Raw genomic sequence first — 23,847 nt, forward strand, 5'->3', positions numbered from 1 at the left:
AATTTCAAAGCAATGAGTTGAAACTTGTTCAATGCTTTTGGCTCATCGGATCCAAGTTTAGCTCGGTGTGCAGTTCCTTATCAGATCTTGTAGTCACTGTACTTACTAGAGACGTGGCAATTTGGACCTTTTGGATTTGAACAATTTCTGTTTGACAGCCGGGAGGGTGGAATAAAAAGACGCAGCTGGCTGTCGTGCACATTATTTGTGTTTGCATATAAAGTATATACTGTTAGAGGAAGCACAGGAGGGAAAGGCTGTTGTGGATAATCAGTCTCTGTGTAGCTGTGTAAAAGGTGAGACTGAAGCAAGAAAACGGCTGATAAGAACATGCAGGGTGAGGCGAGGACGAAGTGTCCTCCAGGTCCCCTAGCTCATCCAGTTAGGCTTGGTAAAAAGGCGCTGGTTTAGGAAAAGACACTTCGTTACTGCAGAGACAAACCCCTTGTTCTCAGAGGGCATCTGTATGAACTGGAGCTAGGAATCTTCTTAGGAAGGCTTTTCAGCTGTTCTTTAATTATTAGTTTATTCCCCTTACCCTGTTTTCATGGCATGGTGTAGACAGCTCTGTGTTCCTGTCAGCAATCAGGAGTAAAATCCCGACAGAGTACGAAATATGTATGACATAGAAAGTGTTTGGTTTGTGTGCAGTGTTCCCTTGTGAGCAGTAGGCGTGGGTATTTCCAGAAGTAGGGGTGTTGGGCAAGGTTTTTTTGTGAGAGGGACAGGCAAACACGCTGTTACCTAAAACCTCACATTGATACTGGAGATTCGTTGGCTTTTGTATGACACTGGCTTATTCTACTACTGTGTGATCCAGAGCTCAATAGCTTGTATAGTGCTCTGTGTGTGTGTGTGTTACAGTGTAAACATTTTATGAACTGCGATATCTGATCCATCCGTCTGTCTGGGCAAGAGTGTCCCTTGGTAGTAAAAAGAACAGCAATCAGGACAGAATTGGTCAATGCGGCATGTCTAATGGTGGGAAGATATTTGAAGGACTTGCTATAGACCCAATAGTCTCTCTAAATAGCCTCTTTGCACCCGGAATCGTATTGCAAACAGGTTCATTAAGGAGAGACATTCTGACACACACGGCATCACGGTAATGAAAATAGCCCTGTTTTTCTAATATTGTATTCACTTCAGTTATGCTGCCGGTACAAGATTTCCCTTGTGTTGTTGTATATTTCTCCAGAAAAGGAATCAGTCTTCATAGAATATACAATTATTTTGTACAGGAATGTATAACTCATACCTAAGATCCAGTCTTCCCTGTTTATGTGCACTAGTGCAAAAATAATTGGCAAACACATCTTCCAGACCAAAAGATTCCAGCACCTTCAATTTGTGGGCTAGAAGATGTTGAACCTAAGTTATAATAAACTTTAAAAAAAGCGTAATGTTAAAAATGGATTTGTGATCAATCATAGAAGAAAAAAATATTAGTATAGCTTCCCACGAGGCATACTACCCCCTTGAGTGAGTCACCTCCATATAGGATCCATTCAGAAGGGGGAGGGGTTGGCAAAGGTGTCCATCCACTAAGCTTTACATATAACTACTATATGATGACTTCCACTATTGGATTTTCTCTCTGCTAATGTATAGTGTGAACATTATGAACACGGGGAAAAAAATATTGGTTTAAAAGTGGATATGGAAAATTTAATGTGCTCAAGTGGGAACAATTGCATATTAAAAAAAAACACTCATGACACAGATCTAATAATTCACTTGCCCCTGTAGGAGAAGGGTATCAGTTCTGATACTAGCACATAGTTTATTTTTATATACACCCTCGGTCCCTGCAGTATACGCCGTGTGTAGGTTCCAGAGAAAAGACAGAAAAGAATCTGTAGGGAAATCAGCCTGGAAACCTTTCATTAAATACATTGTGCTTTGTATTGTGTCGTTCACAGAATCTTCCAGAAATAAAGAAAGGGGAAACCCGTTATCAGCCTGCATGTGTGAAATATTATATTTGAATACTATCATTTGTTTTAAGATTAAGGCTGAGGCTGTAGACCTATTAGTTATTATTCACTTACATCTAGTAGATAATACAATAGGGATTTGAAGATTCTTTTTTTCTATTTCTAGTCTCTGCCATGCTTCCTGCCTCCACCTCCAGTGGCAAAGATAATTCTTTATCCAAAAGTTGTGCTAGCTAAACATTCTCATGTTGGAAAACATGACCTCTGAATAGAATGTGGGGGTGAGGGCAATAAAGGGGGTCTTACAATTCTTGGTGGAGTTTATCTGTCAGTTAGCAAGAGATACACTCCTAGGATAAATTGAAGGAAGTGTTAAATTTGTTCACATGTTACACTTCATCATGTGAAAACTGTCCACAGTAGGGGTATAACTGGGAGGAGTGCCACCTTTGTCAAGTTGAATATTCTTTGGAGTGAGCCTTCCTCTTGTCATTAAGGTTCATGGGTTGCTGTTGGGAAGGTTTTAAAATCTGTAAATGTCTTACCTTTTTTGCTGACTACCCATGCAGGGTATGCTAGGCAAGCCAACTGTGACACATATTCTGTCTGTATTTGTAACTATCTCTTGAACAAAATGAACACACATTTTAAAACTAAACCCTGAGTACCAAATGGAAGTATTTAATGAACTTCCGGAATTCCAGGCAGTGAGGGTTGAGTTGTGATCTCTCGTACCTTAGAGCACATTGTCTTACACAGTCTGTTGAAAGATTTATTATTTTTGAAGTAGCTTATGTTGAAAACCTTGTTTAAGTATAGAGGCTCATAAGCCTATCTGTCTCACTAAATGGGTACCTTTTTTCACACCTGTTAGACTCAAGGGCACTTCTTGGCATTCCACTCCTTGAGTGAATTGAGATGGGGTTTGGAAAGTGAAGAACTAGTGGGCGATGGGCTGCTGTGGTCATGGAGGTAAACACATTCCTCAGAGGAGGTTGCTGCCCTGGAATTTATAAGGAATATTTATTTTTATTATTTAGATTCCTTTCTTCCTTAGGTTCCCCTCATCAGTTTGGGTTTTAAGCCATGAACAATGTTCATTTAGATTTGTTGGTGCCATTTAATAGTTATTATGTAGAATTATGTTTGATTGCCAGTGATATTTTTTAAATATCTTATCTTCCTGAGGTCAGTATCCTCTGAGAAGAGGTTTTCCAGAATCACCTTTTTGCTTTGTCTAAACTGAGAAGTACTGACCCCTCACCACTGTAAACATGCAGAGTTAGTCTTGATCGTAAGATGTCTGTGGGTAAGCATCCACTGTCTGTACACTCTATTGTATTCCCAAGCCAGCAGTATCCCTAGGTGAGAAGTCTCCCACATTTAATATCTGGATCATATATCATCCAGGTTCTCAGTGAGCCCAGAGATGGTTGGTGTCTCTGGTTTAGAGGCATCAGAAAGAAGTGATCTTTTGGTTTCTAGCAAAGCCTGCTGGGCCGGATATTCATTTTAGGCAGAGTAAGTCACTGAATGAACACTTGAGCTGTAGACATAGAGACTTATAGACCCTCTGCTGGCATCTTTGTGGGTTTTTGAAAGCCTCAGTTCCTTGCTTTCTATGGGGCTTTGCTGACTTCAGAGCACTTACTAACATCATCAGACCTTGCAGGCTACTGTGCACATCACAGGGTGTCTTGGGATGACAGATGACATTGAACCATGATAAAAACCCATCTTTTATTTCATACCTAATGCAGAGTTTATTATCAAGCGGTTATTGTGTGTTAGGCATGCTTGCCTCTTCATTTGATCTTTATACTGTAAGCTGGTGGCTTGAAGATCTTTTTGATTTTTTATTTGAGGAAGCTGTAAGAGGAAGGGAGCTCTGATTTTTCAGATTCCTGCCAGAGCTTGTTCCCAAGTCTATGATCCTTTGACATTATGTCCCCTAAATTGAATAGCCTGGCTCTGTCCCATTCCTTTTCCCATGACTTCTCTGCCTTGTAAAGGTTCCTTCCCAGATTGTGGGGTCCGGATCCTTACCTTATCACTTGTTGAGCACTTGACTGTGTGAGATTTTATCTGAGTGAGTGGCATTTTGCATACCAGTAAAATATGGGAAAATAATTCCTCTTTTCTAACATGGTGTAAAGTGCAGTAAAGATATCTCTGGGGATGGAAAAACGGCTCAGCAGTTAAGTGTACTGGCTGTTCTGAAAGGGGACCCAGGTTTGGTTTCTAACACCCACACAGTGGCTCATAACCTCCCATAATTCCAGTTCCTGGAGCTCTGATTCTCTGAACTCTACAGAGAGCAGGAATACATGTCCTGCACATGTGTGCAGGAGGCAAAACATTCTCACATAAAGAAAAAGAAACCTTAAAAAAACAAACAAAGGTAATGTCTCTGAAAACATGTTATTTCTTGGGCATGTAGTTTATCCCAGGACTGGGCTAGAACCACCATTCAGTCAGTGACATAGACAGACAGTCTTACCATCTCAAAGCCTGTAGACCTGTGGGCATGTCAGGACAAACAGCATGGTGATTTAATTTTGTAATGCATGTGTACAATGCATGGAGGCCCCATTAATTTTGACTTCAGGTTTTAGATGTAGCCTTAATTGGTGTTAGGTTTTCTAGGATCCTATGGTAATGATTAGAGACAGGCTCCTTGCTTCCTTCTGGATTGCTGGGATACAGAGTCCCCCCTCCCCCCAGCACTCTGGCGTTGCCTTGCTCTCCACATTCTGTATGTGGAAGAAGGAAAGCTCCCAGATGATTCTTTCTTGTCACTGTACCACCTGTTTCCTTTTTCTCTTCTTCTTGCCTTTCTCTGACTTCTGAACGAAGTGGAATGCCTCCTTCCCATCTTAATAGTATACTCACTATTTCATGTCTTACCTGTCTTTGGTAAAGTTTACTTTAAGTAGTTTGTTTCATTATTATAATTGTTTATATAGACAGTTCATTTCTTAAGCCACAGTGCTTCCCTGAACTTCAGTATCTATCCTAGACACACACTTGCTTTCAAATGTGTCTTGTGCCAAGTTGGACTTACCCCATCTTCTTGGCCTGCTCACTCTCTTCTACCTCATCGCCTGGCATTTTCAGTTTTTCTTCTACACACCCAGATGGTGGATTAAGCGTGGTTCGTTTAAGACCAAACACATACACTCAGCTCTCCACTCCTTCTTGTTTCTGTTTCTGGTCAAAAGTTGTCTTACCTAAGCTGAGCCAGCCTCTTGCCTTTCTCATTCCTTACCTACTGCCCTCCTTCCTCCTTCCTCCTTCCTGATGTATGTGTTTGCACTGACTGCCTTGTTTATATCTCTGTTCTGAACTAGTGATGCTAACATACAGTCTAATCATGAAAACTTCTTTTTCCTTTTTTGATGGCCATCAAAGCATTTACTGGTGAAATGAGATGTCTGAGATTTATTTTTAAGATTTCTGGAAACAAAGAAATGTAAGGGAGATTGGGGAAAGTCTGGAAGGTGGAACAATTCTGATCATTGTGCTAATAATTGTTGAAGCTGGGTAATCAATCTCACAAGGATGTTATAATGCTACTTGAATTACTACATTCTTGAGAATTTCCACAAAATATTAAAAAGCAAATTCTGGCTTTCTGTTGCTTATGATAGTGAACTTTTTGCTTCTTGAGAGAGCATACAGCATTTTCATGTTCCTTTCCCAGTCCTTACATTCCCTCTGACGCCCCTATGTGAGTAGTCTGACTCTGTTTCCCCAATAGCCTTATTCTCATGTGATAAATAAACCCTGCTCCCCTGTTCTAATAGCTCAGTTCAGGTCTTCCCAAATCCTTAGTGTATCTTGTCCTTTGAGCCTATGGATTATTCTGTAATAGGTTGCCCTCCAAGGATTGCCCCAGCTGAGAGGAGTCTCCCTCAGCCCCTGGTTTTTCAGTGTAGTAATACTTGCTGCCAGGTTATTGAGTGCTTGGAATAGCTACTTCTGGTGTCCTGTGAAGAGACTAGAAGTGTCTCCTTGGAGTTAGCATCACTTTAGGATTGTCCCAGGACTAGGGAAGCCCTGATTTCAGTCTGTGTATACACAATCATAGAAGCAAACACAGATTGTTCTCTGGAATTCAAGTTCATGTTATGTGGAGATGCTGAACTAAACTATGACATAAAAATGTAAGGTGGTCAGATATCAGCATGCCAACATTAAACTGTTCTCTCAGCTTCTGTCTCTATAACAATGGCTTCTGTCTCTAAAACAATTAAGCTTCTCAGAATTGTGAAGTTTTTCCACTCCGACTGAACCCAGCTTTATTCTGTAAAACTGGATGCGGGCATTGTTTTTACCAGTCCAAATTTGTGTAAGAATAGCCTTCAGCCTCTGCCAGAGCCAACCTTAAAGTTACATTTGATTTTTAAGGTGAGCAAAGATATATTCCCCCTCTAATGATCATACTGCATTACGCTTATTATTTATAACTTCATGATTCTAAACTAAATAGGACATGAGCCTGAGGTAAAAGTAGAAAATGTTTAAAAGTTCTCAGAAATGATCTTCGTTCTGGTTTTGTGGCCTAGAGATCCACAAAGCAAGGTATGAGTTAATCATTGTTTCCAAACACATGAAGTGCTTTTACCTGGAAGGTGGTGCCAGTTGTTAGCTATTTGAGTAAAAATAAACAAACAGACTTAGGTTGCAGCTGGAGGGATTCTAGTTAGATAGAAAATTTTCATTAAGTGGTTCTGGGTGGGAACTGGGTTCCCATCCCAGTAGATTGTTGACTTAAATCCAGATTGGAGGGCAGTGGGGTGGGCTTGAGGAATTCCTACATCCTGAAAACCAAGCTCCATGAAGCAGCTGTGAGTGCCCTCCATGCTCTGAGCAGCAGATGAGGATCCCCTCATCCCTCCCATCCTCGCCTAAGTTGAAAGAAATTAACCTCAATTAAAGGAAATAGTGATGGATTGCTATGGAGATAAATATGATATATCACACAGGAAAAACTACATTAAAAGAACATTATAGTTGGGACAGAAAGCAGTAAAAAGTGAAGAAATTCAATGCTATGGTTGAAAAGTGATATCATTTACATCTCTGCTAATATGTAGACCTAACAGGAAGCATTAGGAAGTTGTGAGCATGCTCTGATTTGGAAGGAAGAAGGCTTGGACTTAACACACTACATTTAATACACAGTTTCTTTGCCTGGATTTAATTAAAGTTCATCTCTGAATGATCATAGTCCATGGGGGAAAAGCTGTTCCTTTGACTAGAAGACTTTGGGGGTTTTAGAGTTTGGCTGTGGAGGGCCAGGTAGTAATTCTGCACCATTGCATTTCAATACCTGAGCCCTTAGCTTTAGTGTCATATAAGTCAAGTATTCTTTTTGGAAGGCTTAGCTTAATTTGTGCATTCTAGACATTGATTAACAAATAATTTAATAATAGGTTTAGTAATATTAATGCCATTGTAACTTCTGGATCAAAGAATTTAGGTTGTATTCATTTCATGAGGGTGTGTTGCTCCAGGATACAGCTAAAATTTTGCTTGAATATTTTGAGAAAATTAGGGTCCTGTGATAGAGCCCTTATTCAGAATCAAAGTCTAATCACATTTTGAATTTATAAAATCATATCATGACACTCGAAACTTCTGATGACTTTGGATTTTTCCTTAAAGTTTGTCTGTTTATTATGTGCTTACCATATTAGGAGCAGAAATCCCTCCAAAGGCTCTGGACCAGCGTAGCATAGAATGTATGCATGTTAGATCTTGAATAATATAAAATGAACCCTTAGCAGCTTTTGTTCCTTCTTTATGTACAGAAGTCATTACCTTTCCTTAGATCAAGAGCTGAGATTGGATGTGTTACTTTACTCAGATGGCAGAGATGATGAATCCTGCGCTTCCTGGGACAGGCCCAGCTCCCTCCCTCTCTTTCCCTTTGTTTCCCCCTCCTCTGTCTTCCTTACTATTTCCCCTTGCTCAGTTCCCACAGCCCTTCTTCCTGTTTACCTCCTCATCTCCTCTTAGTTCCTCACCTCCTCTCTTATGTTTGCTCCCATCCTTTTGGATGGGGAGGGATTTTATGTTCTTCCATAGACATGTGCTTATCTGAGAAGGCAGAATCAACCCAACTATGAAATCGCTGAACCATGGAGAGCAATGTAGTTAGCGAATTTAGATACTCTTGGTCAGTGTCCTGCTACTATAGCAAACATCAGAGTTAGTCATATTAGAAGAAGGGTTTATTTGGGCTCATGATTTCTGTTCCTGGTCACTTGGCTCTGTTGCTATAGTTCTGTAGTAGCCCGGTATGTGTGGTATAGTAGAAAAGCTCTGTTCACCTCATGGAAGTGTAGAGAGTTAGGAAGAAGCTGAGATTCCAGTGTCCCTTCAAAGGACACAGCATCAGGGAGCCTACATTCTCCCACTGGGGACCACCTACCAAATATTCCATCCCTCCCAGGACAACTATAGGTTGACCACCAAGACTTTACCATGTAGACTTTTGCAAACCTAAAAGATTCAAACTGAAGTTATACAGAATCTTAAAAACTATGTCTGTTGTTTAGAAACAGAATTTGTTGTTTACTATTAGACGTTATTATATGTAGGATAATAACGTGTTAAGAAGTATATTTCTGTGTTGAAGTAGGTAAAAGATTTTATTTGTACTTTTTGAGGAATGAAATATGAGCTGCGGTTACTAGTTTTCCACTTGTGCTTTGTTCAAGTGGGTCTTATAAAGGGGTCAATGAAATTACCTTAAGTAAAATAATGATTAGCCAGCCTATTTATGGTGTGCAGATCTGAGCAATTTGTGTCTATCGCAGGATATATATTCATATCTTCTGTCACAGATTTTTAGGTCGAGTTACTTCCTAAATGGGTGTTTATATTTCTGATTAATTTTCACAACCTTCCTAAGGCTAAATATTTAGAATTGAAGTCCCTTTTTCCTCCGGTGTTCACTTTGGTACATTTCGATAGGCTGTTTTTTTTTTTTAACACAAAACAAATCTGTGTGCCTGTCTGGAGTTTTAAATGCAATATAAATGTTATGCATCATCAGAAGTATGCAAACATGTTTGAAAACACAGTATTATATGGAAGCAATTACTGGCAGTGACTGAGCTACACACCCCAAGAATGGGGTAGTGCCAAAAAAACCCAAAAGAATTACTTTTGTGTGGGTGGGAAAGAGAGCAAGGGTAACTTTTATTAGGAACCAATTCCAGTTGTGATTTTAATTCTAATCATATATTTGATAGCTCAAGTAAATGAGTGGTAAAGAGACTTCATGTTAGGGTTAGATTATTTGTTCCTTTCTTAGTGGGGAGGAGTTAGTGTTTACCAAAGGAGGACATGACAGATACAAATATTAATAAGACCAACACATGTCTTGCTTTTCTGTTTGCTGATGCCGGGCCTTGCCTAAAGATGATCTTGCTGCTTTTTGTGACATGGTACTTGAACATTCTTTTGCTGGGTGTGTTGTGTTCATGCTTAGCAGATGTAAAAGCATGGAGGAAGGTTAGATTTTTATCATTTGGAAGTAAGAGGCTTTGCGACTTTCTCCCATTAACTAGTAGGCAAAAGAATATAAGACTGGATTCTCTGTTCTGTCCCCTATATTTCAAGTTTTGTTTATTTTTGAACTTTACATCAAAATGAGATTTTTAAACCAAGGTGATTTGTGGCGGTGTCTATAGATCTTAACCGTGGAGAGAAAGGAGGTTGTTGTTGTACAAAAGTTGGTTTGTGGCTGACATTTTAACGAATTTTTTGTTTTCACTGGAAAGAAGTTTAAGTGGATTTTTTTTTTTAATTCTCAGAAGCCAGTACCACTCCCAGCTGGAGAGATATTTTGTTGGTGTCCAGGTTGAGCTGAGCAGCTCTGTAGACAGCACAGTGCTTGTAGCCCCTTAACCGTTGTCAGAACATCGTTGTATTTATGAGTGAGGCCTGGTCAAGTCACTTAACCTTTCTTCCTTGGTTTTCTCTTATGTAGACTGGAAATGATAATATCTGCCTTTGATCTCACAGGGATGCTTCAATCCATTAGAGTCATTAAAGCACTTTAAGTAAGGTGTAAGGCACTAGAATCAAGGCGCCTTCGTTATTGTTATCATTATTGTTACTTTATTACAGTGCCATATACGGGGGAGGGGGGGGTGGCACTTATTAATCCTAAATAGTCAAGTCTCGGAATATGATCTGTGGGCGTGAAGCGTTAGCTTCAGAGGTCAGGTTTTTCCCTCTTTTCTCTTGTGCTTAGGCTGTTTCCCCTTACCTCCATTAATTTGGAGAATGCAAAAATTGTAACAAAGGCAAAAACACAAAAATGAATGTAGAAAGCAAGGAGAACGAGGTAACTTTCTTAGGGTCCCTGAGAGCTTCGGGCTTCCTAAAATGGAATCAGTTTGAAGGCCTTGCTCCATTGTTCGTCTCCTGTCCATGAAATGAATGATCAGGAGTTCTAAAGTGCTTTCGAGTAATCACCCACCCACCCTCCCACCTGCCTCCCACCCTGCCCCCCCTTTTTTAAAGTACTGTTTTTCTAGCAAAGAGCAAAATATTTGGAGTTGATGGGTAAAGATCTCTGTCTTTGGAAAGTGTTCAAAGGCATTTTGTACAAGCTGATTGTATTTCGTAGATCAGCCCCTTCTGGCATTTTGTCTTGAATATTTCCTTCCTCACACCTCATATACTGTCCCAGAAGGCGATAGACTTCCATATGGCCTTGGGTGGCACCAACTTGATGTCTATGAAAAAGTGGAAGATGGAGGTCTACCCAGAACAGAGAGTTCGTGTCCTGGTTCTTTTGATCTCACAGATGTCACTGTTCTGAAAGAAGCTAACCTGGCCTTCCTTTATCTCTGCTCTCTGAAACTGAAGAATGTGGCTCTGCTGGTGCTTTGTCTGCCTTCTTACTCCGTGATACTCTGACTACTGAAATAATGTTTACTCCATTTCTAAACTGATCCACCTCAAACACTTTTGATTTGGTGGCTTATACCATTTGCCAGCTACAAAGCACTAACTTCTCAAATAAGAGTCTTTATAGTTAATGCACATAGTCCTTATAGTTAATAATCTTGTAATTAAGATAACTGAGCATCATAGTCTGAACTGGGACTCTACATAGCCCTGAATGTGCAGGAATTCACTATGTAGACTAGGCTGGCCTCAAACTCACAGAGTTATACCTGCCTCTACTGGATTAAAGGCACACCTGGCTCTCCTCTCCTCCCCTCCCTTCCTCTCCCCTCCCCTCCCTTCCTCTCCCCTCCCCTCCCGTCTCTCTTTCTTTGAAATGCTTTTTGTCCAGTAAAACATGGATGTCATATGGATGTCAGAAACCATCTATATTTGATTACAAACACTAAAGAATTTACAAGCCCGAAATAGATAAGGACTAGTAAAGTCACACTAGCCTATCATTTATTATTTGGGTTTTATACTAGTTATTGAATAATTAGAATCCCAAAGTTTTGACAGATATGCTGCTTTTAAATTTTGGTAGATTTATTTGTTTGTTTTTTAAACTCCTAACTTAAATAAAAGAAAACGTACAGGCTAGCCGAATTCTATAGAATTAATTTATTTGTATGGAAAAAACTCAGATCACATTACATATTTAATAATGCATTTTGCTGGAATAATATAGTTACATGAAATTATAAAAGTAAGTGGAATATGGATATTATGGATAAAACATTTTCAAAATAAAGAGTAATCTCTTAAGTTTCAAACTGCCTTTGCTGTCTCTACATCTAAAGAATTATATATATATATATATATATATATATATATATATATGTTTGTGTATATACATATATGTATATATACATCACACTCATGTGTGATGATTTGGTATTGATCAGAGCAAGGCAAGCTTTTTCTTCAGCGTTACCTGAATTTATTTATTTATTTATTTATTTATTTATTTATGAAGAGTTTCAGCAGCACCCATCTTGTTCTTCCCTGTTGCCATCTGCTCCCCAAATTCCATGGGAGCAGCTTCATTTCCTGTTACATTTCAAACACAGTTTGGGTGATTTCCAAGGTCATATTCTCCTCTGAGCTACTTTATGTCTCTTTGAGAGTCCATTCATGACCTCATGGACAGTGCTATATTTCCTTCATTCCCTGTGTGGTACGCCTGGGTGGTTTTTGAAGTAGGTAGGGGAATGAACAGGAGCAACGACTGCTGGGGCTGTGGGAATGGAGGAGCTAGGAGTAGATAGTGAGGGGTCCCCTAATTTCTCAACTTCCCTGCTGCCTTCAGGGTCCAAAGCTTCCTTAGAGTTTGTTACTCTTTCTGTTCACTGCCCTTTTCCCAATACCATTTAAATGGAAATAATCCCAAGGAATAAAATTTAATCTGCTAAGGTTCAGCTTTGAAAGACCACAAACCGTGGTATTTTGAAGATTCATGTTTTAGACTCAGCATGTGGGTGCAGATAATATTAAACACTTTAGTTACTTATATTCCCCCTAATACTGAGTATATGTTCTGAGAGCCATTAAAGGAAGCTGAATACTTGGTAGCTTGCTAAGATGTCATTTTAGGTAACTTTCATGTCATTTCTTTCCCCAATAGAAGTGGCTTATATTTTTCTTGATATAAAAATAAACCACACGGTCATTTCATTGGATGCTGAAAAAGAATTTGATAAAATTCAGCATCCTTTCATGCTTAAAGTCTTGGAAAGAACAGGAATTCAAGGCCCATACCTAAACATAGTAAAAGCAATATACAGCAAACCAGTAGCCAACATCAGACTAAATGGAGAGAAACTTGAAGCAATCCCACTAAAATCAGGGATTAGACAAGGCTGCCCCCTCTCTCCTTATATTTTTTAATATTGTACTTGAGGTACTAGCTTAGGCAATTAGACAACATAAGGAGGTCAAAGGGAAACAAATTGGAAGGGAAGAAGTCAAACTATCACTATTTGCAGATGGTATGATAGTCTACCTAAGTGACCCAAAAAACTCCACTAGAGAACTCCTACAGCTGACAGACAACTTCAGCAAAGTGGCAGGTTATAAAATCAACTCAAGCAAATCAGTGGCCTTCCTATACTCAAAGGATAAGCAGGCTGAGAAATAAATTAGGGAAATGACACCCTTCACAAAAGCCACAAAGAGTATAAAGTACCTTGCTATGACTGACCAAACAAGTGAAAGATCTGTATGACAAGAACGTCAAGACTATGAAGAAGGAAATAGAAGAAGATCTCAGAAAATGGAAAAATCTCCCATGCTCATGGATTAGCAAGATTAATAATAGTTAAAATGGCCATTTTGCCAAAAGCAATATACAGATTCAACGCAATACCCATCAAAATCCCAACTCAGTTCTTCATAGAGTTAAAAGACAATTCTCAAATTCATCTGGAATAACAAAAAAACCCAGGATAGCTAAAACTATTCTCAACAACAAAAGAAATTCTGGGGGAATCAGTATCCCTGACCTCAAGCAGTACTACAGAGCAATAGTGTTAAAAACTGCATGGTATTGGTACAGTGACAGGCAGGCAGATCAATGGAATAGGATTGAAGATCCAGAAATGAACCCACACACCTATGGCCATTTGTTCCTCGACAAAGGAGCTGAAACCATCCAGTGGAAAAAAGATAGCCTTTTCAACAAATGGTGCTGGTTCAACTGGAGGTCAGCATGCAGAAGAATGGGAATTGATCCATCCTTTTCTCCTTGTACTAAGCTCAACTCCAAATGGATCAAGGACCTCCACATAAAGCCAGACACTGAAGCTAATAGAAAAGAAACTGGGGAAGATCCTTGAGGACATTGGTACAGGGGGAAAGTTCCTGAACAGAACACCAATAGTGTATGCTCTAAGATCAAGAATTGACAAATGGGACCTCATGAAGTCACAAAGTTTCTGTAAGGCAAAGGACACCATCAAAAGGACAAATAGGCAACCAACAAATTGGGAAAAGATCTTCACCAACTCTACATCAGATAGAGGGCAAATATCCAATATATACAAAGAACTCAAGAAGTTAGACCACAGAAAGCCAAATAACCCTATTAAAAATGAGTTAAATGAGGTACAGAGCTAAACAAAGAATTTTCACCCAAAGAACTTCGGATGGCTGACAAACATCTTAAAAAATGCTCAACTTCATTAGTCATTAGGGAAATGCAAATCAAAACAACCCTGAGATTTCACCTTACACCAGTCAGAATGGCTAAGATTAAAAATTCAGGAGACAGCAGGTGTTGGCAAGGATGTGGAGAATGAGGAACACTCTTCCACTGCTGGTGGGGTTGCAAATTGGTACAACCACTCTGGAAGTCAGTCTGGCAGTTCCTCAGAAAACTGGGCAGGTCACTTCCAGAAGATCCTGCTATACCACTCCTGGGCATATACCCAGAGGATTCCTCAGCAGGTAATAAGGATACGTGGTCCACTATGTTCATAGCTGACCTATTTATAATATCCAGAACCTGGAAAGAACCCAGGTATCCCTCAACGGAAGAATGGATGCAAAAAATGTGGTATATATACACAATGGAGTCCTTCATGAAATTCTTAGACAAATGGATGGAGCTGGAGAACATCATACTAAGTGAGGTAACCCAGTCTCAAAAGATTAATCATAGTATTCACTCACTAATAAGTGGATATTAGCCTAGAAAATTGGGATACCCAAAACATAATCCACACATCAAATGATGTGCAAGAAGAACGGAGGAGTGGCCTGGTTCTGGAAAGACTCAGTGTAGCAGTATAGGGCAAAACCAGAACATGGAAGTGGGAAGGGATGGATGGAAGAACAGGGGGAGAGAAGAGGGCTTATGGGACTTTCAGGGAGTGGGGGGCCAGAAAAGGGGAAATCATTTGAAATGTAAATTAAAAAAATATCGAATAAAAAATAATACACTCATATTACAAATTAAATTTAATATACCTAACTCATGAGTTTCTGATTCTAAAAATTGAAGTATTTTAAATTTATGTTACTTGTAGCCTTCAGTGTTACAGTGGCATGCCTATACAGATTTAAAATATGCAAACAATAAGACTGGATTGTAAATAAATGGCCTGGTAGAAAACGCATCTTGAGGATGCATGTTGACACTGTGTTGTGTGGGTAATATTAACATTCATTTACACTGATGCTAGTGAGGAAACTTACATTCCAACTGGAGGGTAAAATGTCTTGGTAAAAACAAATTAAAGAAAATCAACTTTGTAGGGCTTGTTTGGTTGGTTGGTTTGTTGGTTGATTGGTTTTTGTCCTATGAGCCTTAATAAAATACCTTTCTATTAAAGTCCTTTCAGATGCCATTGACTTAGTAAGTTTGTGTCCCTGATTAAACAGGCTTTAGGTAAAGCCTTCTTTGTGGTAAAGAAAAAAAAACAACTTTTTTATAACAAAGCAAAAATATTAAGTACAATTTGTGTAACGTCTAATGTTCCAGTGCTGAAATCATACTTCATAATGTTGAAGTGTGAAGCTATAGCCTATTGTTGGAGTAGTAATGTGTAATTGGCACACTGTTTCTCTACGCTGCTTTCTGGTGTAATCTGAAAATTGTTACTATGCAGTTAGGTATGATAACAAAGTTTAGATGAATTAGTTTCCTAGAATTTATGACTTTAAAATGAAAACAAATCTGCTCAGGAATCACTGTGTGGAACACAAACAAACTGATCACAGAATATTTCACCCATCCAAGTGAAAGATAAATATATTTTTAGGTATTTTTTAAGTGTATATATGTGTGACTATAAATAAAATTAATTGATTATTTGAAGCTTTTAATTGTTGTGACAAGGTGGATACACCACACCATAATAGTTAGGAATACTGTAAATTCTCACTGTGAGGATGTTGACTTGAAAATTTTACGTAGATTGTCTGGTCAACAGTACAATAGCCCCTCATTGTGTACAAATATTAAGAACCTGCAAATTTCACCCAGCACATGCTGCTGTGTGCAGTAAAAGTACTTGGTATTCAAGCATGAGGTCATGAGTGTAGATCCCCTGTACCTAGATAAATGTCAGGACTACTAAATAACAGTCCACATGTCATTTTGGTGCTTGGGAAACAGAGATAAGTGATGCCTAGAATAAGCTCATAATCTAGACTAAGTGAACCAGTGAGCTCTGGGTTCAGTTGAGAGACCCTGCAGAAATAGGTGGCCAAGCATCCAACATCAACCTTTCATACCAACAGACACACACGAACACTTTCATATAGACATGCACACCACATACATTGACAATAAAAGAGCCTGCAAATCTTAACCTTAGGGATGTTAGAGATGTGATTAAGGTTAAGGACTATGAGATGAGGGAGGTACTCCGGGGTAATCTATGTAGACCTAATTTAATTGCATGGGTAGTTAAGAGTTATGAAGTTTTTCTAGCTATGGTGAGGGAGAAAGCTATAATACTGGAAGGAAGAATGGTCAGATATAGCATCCTGCCTGTGAAGATAGAACAAGGGGGCACAAGCCAAGTAATCCAGACAGCCTATTGAACCTGGAGAGGACTGGGAAGCAGATTGTCTATTAGCACCTCTTGAAGATGCTACACTTTGAGTTTGGTTCAGTGAGACCTGCCCAACAGAATGTAAGTTTCTCTTGTTTAAAGACATTGGAATTTTGTTAACTTGTTATGGTGACCATGTATGTACCTTACTGTGTTTTAAATGTGTTAAATATTTATTAAGTTTAAATACGATAAAGGAATAAAAGCTATTTGGTATAGTAAAAAAATGTGTGGTAATTTATAAGATTTCCTTACATGAAGACTGGTAACAGCCTATTTTGGTACTCCAATGAACTGAATGAATTAAGAACATCTTCATAGATAGGTTTTATCTTTTAATCAGAGGTTGCTGGGCCAGGGATGTATCTCAGTGATAACGTGCTTGCCTAGCATATTTGAGGTCCGTGTTTATCCCTAGTATCAAGACAAAGAAAAAATCATTTTAATAGTGTCATGGTGTCAAATATATAACCAACATCTGATGATTGCTAAGAAGAGCAGGATTTCATTGACAGTTGCATTGATATTGTCCACGAATGTAGTTTTGACAAATGAGTTTGAAGACATACCCAAACATAACTGGTTTTGTCATACAGAAGCACCATCTCCACCCTTTTGACACATGAGGGCATTTCTAATTATGTCATGCTCAACAATTATCAAGAAATTGTATAAGGACTTACTGGACTCAAACTGCAGGGCCTGAGTCACATGACCTCAGAAACAAATGAATCACATCTTTTCTCTCATGCAGAATCAAGTCACTAACGTATGTGTAGATGTTGACAAATGTACTTGTGGATACCCTGTAACATGAAGAAAAGCTAAGCACAAGGGAATGATGTGATCATTGATTTCAGGTCATTGATGAGTTAAGGGAACAGAGTAGTTTTTTCTGATTGAAATGCTGTCATGGATTTGGGCTTTTTTTTATTAGATGAATACATAAAATATATTCAATACTTAAAGAGTAAAATTTAATATGAAACTTCATAGATTCCACTTTGAGTTGCAGTTCTAACAGAACATAAGTTCATTACCTTACATAGGCTTTGGGTCTGGTATGTAGTGTTTTTATTTATTTGCATTTTTATAATAAGGCTTATGAAAAGAAAAATGGAATGTATGTAGGGGAATTTTGATCCTTTTCACAGTATCTGGCATACAGCAGGTGAACATTGAATGCAATAAATGTCTATTTATAATGATTAAGGTAAGAATTCTAGTTGCTGGATTTTTGACCAATTCCATCATTATGTAACTTGTCACTATGCCTTATAGAGTGAGTGATCTTAGCCAATGGACATATTTGCTTTCTTCCTTAACTCTTAGGATATGGCTTGGCTTTGCAATCTCTGGAAAGCAGGACATGGAAACACTGTTGTTTCTATGTACTGTATATAGAATGCCCAGTGCTGGAGTTAGCCACGAGTCAGAGTATCTACCAGGGCTTGTGCTTGGAAAAGTTCATTGTCTGGCTCATGGGGCTATATGCAAAGAGCTAGAATCTGTCCAACTGTTGATGACTTCCAGTCTTTCCTATTTTAAGTTCTCAGTTTAAATACAATTTGCCTGGGAAGTTTCTTGAAAGTTTAATATTTGGTTTTGTCAGGTCAATAGGAGAAACTCTGGTATACCATGAGTTTTCAATATATGGCCACTGCTTTAAACTCTGCTGTCAAAGCAATATGGTAGACCCAAGCCCAGAAAATGGTCCTGGTTCTGTTACCAACTTATTTTGTGTTTAGCCTCAGTTTCCTTGGTTGTAAAGCAATCATATTAAATTAGTCACCCCAACCTCCCCGCAGGATGCCTCAAATTACAAAGGCTAAGAAACCCAGGCTCTGCACTGCTCTTCCCCCATGTTCAGAATTCACATCTTCATTTTTCAGAGAAAAGATTTCCATTGATTGAAAGAAAATGCAATGGAAAACGTCTGGAGCTGTGCATGGTGGTACACACCTTTAATCCCAGCACTCAGGAGGCAAAGGAAGGTGGATCTCAGTGAGTTCAAGGCCAGCCTTGTTTAAATACCATTTTCCTTTGTGGGTGGGAATGAACTCTCCATATGTAGTACTTGAATGGCTCAAGTAGCCAGGCAAAAAACAAAATGAGGAAAACAGGTGATGGTTGAAGAGACTGGTGGGGGAGGGGTGCCTGCTAAAAAGACAGTAACTTCTGTTCCACCCCAGTGTACAGTTGTTGAAAAGGAATATTTATGCTATACCTTTAGTTTCCCAACACTTACCTTTTGTCTCTGTCTAACTCACCCTTTATATGTGAACTTTATATGCTGGCCATTAATTAAAACACAGGCCAAACAAAAATGCCCAAAGCCATCTAGTTTGAAATCTATACACACACACACATACTGTGCATATGTGTGTGTGTGTGTGTGTGTGTGAGAGAGAGAGAGAGAGAGAGAGAGAGAGAGAGAGAGAGAGAGAGAGAGAGATATTCATATTTGTTGAGTATCTATGTCTAGAAACTAGGTATACCTTTTGTACTAACCAAAGTATTTGGTTTTCACAATGATTCTATGAATTACTTCTACTATTATCATTTGGAGGTAGAAAATTTGGGTTAAGTGATTTGACCTGTAAGTAAAAGCTTCTACAGATGGTCAATCCTATGTTTAAAAAAAGTCTCCTTGCTGGACTTCTAACCACATACACAGTTGACTGCTGGGCATGCAATGTGAATAAATGGCACATGGGCTGCTGTATGGCAGAAGCTGCTGAGTCATATGGAGATAGCTGTATGATACCAGTTCAGTGCATACATGTGCGTGATAGGATAAAATACTGAGTACTGTGTACTTTTATACTTATGTTTTTTTAATAAAGCTCAGTTAGATCATTGTCATTTTTTAAAAAGAAATTTTAGTCTTTCTCTTTGCTGCAAGCAAACCAGACTCACTAAGCTTTGGATCTAGTACCATCTGTGTCCAAGGGCAAATACCCCTTCTCCTTGCCATATATAAACCCCACTCATGGAAAGGCTCCAAGTCTTGAGTGATGACCACTTCCTCTGGGCTAGAGTATGAAGAAGAAAGTAAATCTAGCAGGAGTGGTAAATCCCCACAGACATCGATAAGTACTTGAGGTCAGAGACTGCATCTTTTATAGTTTGTCTACATACCAAAGTCATTAATATGAAGAGTCATCTTAGCAGTAGTGGTTGTAGTAGCAAAAATAATACAAAGAAGTTAGTCTCAGTCTGTGCTTTGCTATCCGCTTTCATGATGCCTAGGACTCAGGGATGTGTCTTTTGAGAAAGTAATGTGAAATCATCTCACTCATGCTCCTCCTTTATTTCTGCTTTTTTCACCTAAACCTCATAAAATGTGTTTCAACCTTCAAAACTCTTGCCTATAGGAATAAAACTATAAGATATTAGGAAGAAAAATAAAAATACTGTGGGGGAAAAAACCCTGTATGTTTATCTGTTTAGGTTGTTTCCCAGGGGCTTTTTAGGATACTTCAATACTATAACTTTTGCTTTTCCTTCTCTGAAAACAATATTTTCACTGTATATATTCATTGTGCATATACGCACATTTTATACATGTATCTGCTATTCATTGAGCCTGTCCTCCACTGCACTCCCCCCTCACTTTCCCCTTTCTAGCTTATCCACTTGATGTGGGGTGGGGAGAAGGAAAAGAGCCAATGACCCTGACAGTATTCTTCTTGACAGTCCATACCCATCACGTGAGTGGAAAGTACCAAAAACCCCATTTTCAGAACTGTATCTCGAGTCTCTGGCTCCTGAAGAAAACCAGTGTGGTTCCGATGTGGGACAGGAAGAGTGGTTTGCATTGGCACCGGCCCTGCGGGTGCTTTGGGACTGGAGCACACACATCTGTGGGTTACAGATGCTTGCTCTTCACTATTAATGTGGCCAGCATGTGAAACCATGGCACCGCAATACTACACAGAGGTCCACGCCTCTGATAGTTTGAGAAATAACTCCCAGCTGAAGAAATTTTTTCTTTGAAGGGCTGGAATACATTCTAGAACAGAAGGTCCTCTTTCAGAAATGGTAGAATTAACCATTGATTAATTCTAGTCTAGTGATGTTGGACTGGGCATTGGGGACTGCATCACTTGTATCTAAGGGCTTGGCAGCTTTAACCAAAAATACAAGGGGAGAAAAAAAGAAACGAAAAAATAAATTAAAGTTCCTTTAAATCTTTGGTTAATAACTTCTGCATTCCTTACTGCATGTATATCACAGACCTTGTTGTATACACTCTCAAGGCATTGCATAGTTTCTTTGAGATCACAACAGCAAAGCATTAGTAGGAGCTGTCATCTGAGTTGAGGTATGATAGACATGTTTCTACCAATTATTATTTCCCTGAGGATGGGGGAATCAGAGGCCTGTATATACAAACAGAAGAAATGTGTATGCTGTTGGGTATCGCTTAAAGTTCAGTAACAAAAGTTATCTTCTAAACAGGAATTTCTTCTCTCTCTCTCTCTCTCTCTCTCTCTCTCTCTCTCTCTCTCTCTCTCTCAACATATGTGCTCCCTTCTAATGGTATACTTGAGAGAGGGTCTTCCATCTGCCATTGTTAGTGAGAATGTTTTCTCATCCAGGTTACAATTTCCATTGAAATATTTGCATACAAGTATTCAGAAGTTAGTTTATTGACTCTTATTGCACTTCGGGGTATCTAATAAATAATTTATTAGCCTGATGGATATGTGGCTGCCTAACTATGGAGCATGAAATATGCACTGTTTCTCTAATACACTGTAGGGAGACCTGTTTATAAAGTATTTAGTATTGGTTTTATAATGCACTGTTGACAACAGGAGACCACGAAGCTCAAAGATCAATCTCATTTTGGCCCACAGTATTAATGCTATTTTATAAAGCTATATGACAGGTCATTTAGACAGCGGTCCTTACAGAAAGGACTCTGTTAGGAAGGCTGGTTGTAGTGGCTGCCAGCACAGCAGATAAATGTCTTTGTCCATGTCCCTGAGGTATTTGTTCAGTGGCTGTTGATACTGGCCATGTGATGGAACTCATCATTTCCCTGGTCTCTAGAGGGATTCTGGACTAAAAGTGCTGAGTTCTCTTAATGCAATCCTCACTAATTGGGTAGAGAGTTGATGTGACTTAGGATCACATGGGCCTGGAGGTAGGAGTTAGCAGTAAGGGATGGGGGCCTTACCTCCTCAGCTTTGTCTCATGTCTGCTAATGAAGCAATATTCTTAGACATCTCCTCTCTCCTTAATTCAAATCATATATGTGATATAGTTCAAAATATTTCCAGTTTTTATTTGCTTTGTGGAGTTTCTTTAGCCAGGAGTAAACTTGCAGCCATTTTTTTAAAAAAAAATGCTCTGTATATATTTAGAATTAGGTTTATGAATAAATAACAAATAATTTGGTCCAAAATGTATTCTTGGCATTTTAATTCTTTTACATGAACTCATCAGTGTGGGAATGTATGTGACCACTATAGTTCCCAAAGTTCTGTTTCTTTCCTGGGCTATATGTTCTGGAGCAAGGCATTACTCTCTGCATTCAGAACCCTTTATTGGTTTTCAGTATTTCAGATTTCAGTGTCAGTATTTCCAACTCCTAACTACGCCTTTAAAAAAAAACATTCTTTAAATTTTAAAAGATAAATCTTAGAGAGAGAGAAAACGAATGCACCTATGTACATACGTATGTATGTATGTATGTATGTATGTATGTATGTATGTATGCACCTGATTATCAAATCCCCTGGAGCTATAGTTACAGCAGGTGTGAGCCATCTCATGTAGGTACTGGGAACTGAACTTGGATCCCATGCAAAAAAAAAATTGTACATGTTCTTAACTACTAAGCCCAATGCGTTGTCTTAAAGCCAACATTGTCTTGACTGGGAGGAGACTTCCTAAGTACTTTCAGGGGCAGCCCTCTCTGCAGTTGACCTGTCTTCTGGTCACCGCTCATGGATTCTGACCTTCATTGTGCCTTTTTAAGTAGACTGTTCCTTTTCTCTTCTCCAGTTGTTCTCTAGTTTGTGCTCTTAACTGGAGTCGTAATATCTGTGTTTCTTTTTAAAAACATTAAGTGTATTTATTATTGTTTTAAGTAAAATATAATTACATCATTTCTCTCCATTCCCTTTCCTTCCTCTAACAACTTCCATGGCCCCACCCTTGCTCCTTCTCAAGTTTCTGGCCTCATATTCTTTAATTGTTACAATATGGCAGGGCCTAACAAGGACAATGAGGGGGGGAAAGTGGAAGAGGGAAATCCTGTGGGACCCCAACCTCAGACAAGAACTACAGGCAACTAAGGGATGCTGAGAGAGGTTGTCTTCCCTATGGAAGATGCCCTCTAATTGGTTATTCAATGCCAAGTGTCTGGTCCTCAAAGCATGTATATGCAAGCAACTGAGTAGACTGAGTAGGTCCTATTTACACACACACACACACACACACATACACACACACACACGCACACACACCAATTCCTGAATTTCTTTGTTTTTGTTGGGTTGAGACAGGGTTTCTCTGGGCAGCCGTGGCTGTCTAGAACTCACTCTGTAGACCAGGCTAGCTTCAAATTCAGAGATCTACTTGCCTTTGCCTCCTGAGTGCTGGGGTTAAAGGGGTATCCATCACTGCCTGGCCTTAATGCCTGAATTTCTTACCAGGGAAAAATTTCTATATCATTCCTTTGTGTCTGAGGGATTTTTTTCCTCTCTTCAGAGAACCTTTTCATTTGTGTTCTTACCACATTCTCTCCTAGGACCCTTTATATCATTTTCCTTCTGGCTTAGATATTCAATATCCTTCTCTCAACTGTCTTGGTGCCCTTCGCTCACTCTAGATTTTTCTTTTTAAACCTCCCATAGTGGAAAACAAGCTGTCTGTTCCTAGGGACACTTCTTTAAACCCTGCTAGCTTTTCAAGCCCCAAGGTTATTTTACTGTTCCTGCCCCAAACCACACATTCCTTTGCTCCTCAGACTGAGCTCAACTGTATTCTCCTTTCTCTAGAAGGTGCTGCCAGCCAGATCCCTAGTGTCACACTGGCTCTTGTGAACCACATGTTTAATCGTGTGTATGTGTCTGCATCTTGGGAGGGGGACTTGTGTGCGCACATCCATGCAAGTGCCTACAGAGGCTGGAAGAAGACATTGGATCCCCTGGAGTTGGAATTACAAGATTACAGGCAGTTGTGAGCCACCCAACATGAAAACTAACTTGGGCTCTCCACAAGAGCAGCGTGCTCTTAACCAGTGAGCTATCTGTCCCATGTCCTTACACATGTCCTGTCTGTCATTCTTAAAGCTTTAATTTCATTCCCACAGTGTCTTTTGTATTTTGCTTTTTTTTCATCAGCCTTATCTGCTTATT

General features: G+C 39.2%; 1 protein-coding gene across 49 annotated transcripts in view; it reads left to right on the forward strand.

Moving 5' to 3' along the window:
• The window catches only part of LOC127676254 (zinc finger protein basonuclin-2-like), a 191,812-nt gene that overhangs the window by 33,005 nt on the left and 134,960 nt on the right, over positions 1-23,847 (forward strand). Inside the window, exon 3 of one of the 49 annotated variants that reach the window (XR_007975763.1) lies at positions 18,364-18,475. The exons of the other annotated variants lie outside the window; for them this stretch is intronic. The gene's annotated coding sequence lies outside the window, so the exon portion shown is untranslated. The remainder of the gene's footprint in view (positions 1-18,363; positions 18,476-23,847) is intronic. 49 annotated transcript variants of the gene reach the window in all.

This window comes from Apodemus sylvaticus, unplaced genomic scaffold (assembly GCF_947179515.1).
Source record: "Apodemus sylvaticus unplaced genomic scaffold, mApoSyl1.1 scaffold_175, whole genome shotgun sequence".
Classification (NCBI taxonomy): Eukaryota; Metazoa; Chordata; class Mammalia; order Rodentia; family Muridae; genus Apodemus; species Apodemus sylvaticus.